This window comes from Zootoca vivipara, chromosome 9 (genome assembly GCF_963506605.1).
Source record: "Zootoca vivipara chromosome 9, rZooViv1.1, whole genome shotgun sequence".
Lineage (NCBI taxonomy): Eukaryota > Metazoa > Chordata > Lepidosauria > Squamata > Lacertidae > Zootoca > Zootoca vivipara.
In genome coordinates this window covers 61,671,585-61,675,428 of record NC_083284.1, presented here as the reverse complement: position 1 = coordinate 61,675,428, position 3,844 = coordinate 61,671,585, and positions in this window count along the sequence as shown.

The following is a 3,844-nucleotide window of genomic DNA, read 5'->3' as shown; positions in this document are numbered from 1 at the left end:
CCACCGGAAGGGCACGGAGGGCGCCCGTTCCCATAGACGACGGGACGCTTAGACCCGGAAGCCGGCGGAACGGGGGTCGGAGGAGGCGGGAGAAGAAGCAGCCTCCGAGGGTGGCCCTAGGGAAAAGAGCTCTCGCTTCCCTCCCAGGGCCGTTCTCCGCCCTGGCCGTGGAAACAGAACTCCGGGACCTTTCTGGGGGAAATGGGGGAGAAGACAGGCAGCGGATACGTCAACATGTTGTAGATATTTTCCCACATTTATTATGCTATTTTTGTGATATACAAATGACATGAGAAAACTTGGCATACTTACTTGTATAACATTATTCTTGTTTATAAAGCCCAATTCAAAACAAAACAAAACACCGTGGCTCCCAACAAACGGGACATTCCAGTGTAGTGTAGCATAGTATCGAAATACTGCATTTGTTTCTGTGCAGAATATGGATGTTTTGGGAATCATTCCAATTTGCTATAAGCTGCACGGTTCTATATTTTCCGGATGCCCCACGATCGTGTTATAAAGTAGCGATATTGTCCGTTTGCTTTCCGGTGTACAGTATTTGGAAATCGGTCTGTCAACGAACTGTGAGACTACGAAATGAAAGTGGAGGCAATAGATGACACACACACACACAAACCCAATGAAAACGAATAAAAAAAAATCAGGGCATTGCGAGCAATTTTTTATTCTGAAAATGTGGCTCAGAGGGGGGGGGAACCACCGAATAGTTCTCATACGTGTTTAGTTTGAGCTTAAGCAAAAGTGAAAAAAAAATATTTAAGAGTTTTTGTTGAGGTTGCAGTCCTACACACGGTTACCTCGGAGAGTGCTCCAGTCAGGGCTGACTTGAGTAACATTTTTACTTGGTAGAGCTGCAGTTTTTAACAACTTTTTGCAGCATTCGGAGTCCTGCAGCACTTTTTAAAGGGAAGGGTGCCCTTGCACATGTGCAGAGTGCCATAGTCTTTCTAAAAAAAACCAACTCAATAATTCCTCTGCACATGGACAAGCAAAGCGCTTCTGTGTATGAGGGCATACCGTAGGTATGATTTTTACCTCTTACTAAGAAATAAACCACAACATGTGTATGCGCATAGCCGGGGGGGCAGCTGCCCCCAATCAAATAAATCAATAAAAATACTTAACCAACTGAGGTTCTGCCCCCACTTAATATGAAGCCTGCCCCCCCCCCAATATAAATCCTGGCTACACCCATGACCATGTGAAATAAATTTTTGAATTCATGTATTGTCTACACACCTACATACCTGTTGCAAAAAAACAACAACCTAGACACACAAAAACTTTTTTGAGGTGAGGAAAACTTGCTTCTGGCTTGCGTGCAATTTCCTAACAGCATCAATTTCACTTCCTTATACAAAACACTAAAAAATACATTAAAAGAACAAAGTATTCCAACCAATAGATGGAAAAAATGATTGTTTAATTTGAGCCAGGGCACATCAGAACACATTTGCAATGCATGGCTCAGTCCTGAAAATGTGACATAATAATCTCTGTTCATGTGTAGAGTTCATCATACCAGACTAAAATCCATACTCTGGGATTGCATGTGGCCCAGAACTACTGGTACCTGATCTGCCCCAGCCAATAGCTGTTGTAGCTTTTAGGGAAATGGTTAACACAGTTAATTGCAACACATATGCAAGCTGCTGACTTATGTCTCCTCCTAGTTCCCTAATTAAAAGCAAAATGATTAATTAAACAATATTTATTTATTATAGAAAGAGACTCACGGTTGGTATAAGCTTTCGTGTGCATGTGCACTTCTTCAGATGCTTCAGCAGCTTATACCAAGAACAAACTTAGTTGGTCTCTAAGGTGCTACTGGACAATTTTTGTCCACCCAGCTCCTGCTACAGTTGCCTTAGCCATTGATGAAAGTGTCTGGAGCGAGAACTGCTGCCAATCCAACTGCTTTTTCTGCTCACCCCCATCGCTACCCTCCCAATTTGAGCCAAGTGGCCTAGAGGACTGCTCACCCTCCTTTCTGCTCCCATCTTGTTTTTCCTCTTCTGAATGAAGCTCCCCACCCCCCTCCAGTCTGGCAGCCAGCCCATATAGCTCCCCAAATTCCCCGAGACAAAACTAAGATATAGAAATGGCAAAAGGCATGCAGTTACAAAAGCTGAAAGCGACAAGGCTTTGGTAAAAGTGCATGATTGCAAAAGTCATACGGGTCCATTAATCATGCAGGTTGTAGAACTCTGGTTGTAATACTTGAATGCATAAGTGGATTTGTCTCTACAAGTAAGTGACTGACAACTTGCTTGGGATTCCACCCTTGGCATGGCATGTTCACGATCAGGACAGCAGCAGTACATTCTGTGCTCAGCTTAGTCCATTGTCCAAGTCACACTACAGTATTGGCAAAACAACAGCCCATTCCAATTTTGAGCGAGCTGTGTTGATTCTGAGCTCCTCAATGCACCCCACCCATTAAAAAATGTGAAAAAGAAAGACCCAATATTATTATGTTATATATCCCTCTTGGCATCCTGTATTTGGGCTGCTGCCTCTGGGTAATGTAATGCAAGGGGGACACTTAACTGCTCCATAAGATATTTTATTTTAAAATGTTGATCTGGTCACTGTGGGGGCAGCTGCCTCCTGTGGCCTTTGTGGTGAATACAATAGGCACGCTGTTCTAAGACCAAGACACCACATAGTAGGATTCAGATCACTCACAAGGCAACCAAATTAGTACACTGTTTATGACTGCCAATTTTTCCTGATTTACAAGCGCCAAGGTTTTCTCCACAGCAATTGAAAAGCTTTCTTTTCAGAATTTTGTGAAGACTTTGAAAGTTTCCTCCAACATGAATGTTATTTTCTTTGCTAGTAGGAAAAGAATTCTACATTATGGTGCAGTACACAATCAGGGCTGGCTCTAGGTAGAGTTCTGGTGGCGCGGAGCGCCGGGCTGATAGGTGGGGCGCTGCACGGCAAAGCCGCGCGGAAGCTATGCTGCACCCTGCGAGGGCGGGGGCGTCAGAGCGATCTCCGCCCCTCAGCGCCAGGGCGCCCGACCTGCTCGAGACTGCCCTGTACACAATAATCTTTCCAAGTGATAGATTCATGGATTCATTGATATAAAGGCATATCAATTTAGTTGGATTCTTAAATACCCTTGGAAAGTTTTCTCCTAGCAAGGAAACTGGAACATACGGTATATGGAAGATATAAATCCAAAGGAAGCCAGAGCTCATGTTATAGCTTATTCTATGGTGGTAAAGGCAATGTAGAAGCAGTATTTCTATGCCAATATTGCATTATCATCAATGCTGTCCAGGAGAGCTTTTACAGGAAGTTCCTGGCCTTCTCCAGTCTGACCAACAAGATGATAAAAGAGACCACTGTGATGTGTTCATCAACTATTTTGTGGATACTGAAAATTTACATCAGTATAATTGTTCACATCTGTATGAACCTGGACTCCACTGCATGTAGTTAACATGCTCAGAGCACCTAGTCCTATATTGTGGGATGACTTTAATTTGTTGAGGCTTGATTATATGTATCAGGTACTTAGAAAAGTGTAGCCGGCTACTTATTTGCCCTCCTGGGTATTAATATCAAAAAGGGGACTGGCTAGGTCCAGCAAATTATAAATATCCCTTTCAAAGCAACCAAATCTACTCCTTCTCATAGTAAAACAGTTTTGGATCTATGTAATGCAATAAGGAACTTAGTTATAATATCCAATGTCGGATTTTACAGAGCACTTATAAATAGTATGAGAAAGAAAACTGCAGGCAGATGTGGTTGATATGAACATGACTCATGAATTTCCAAAATAGTTTTAACATACTAATTGCGA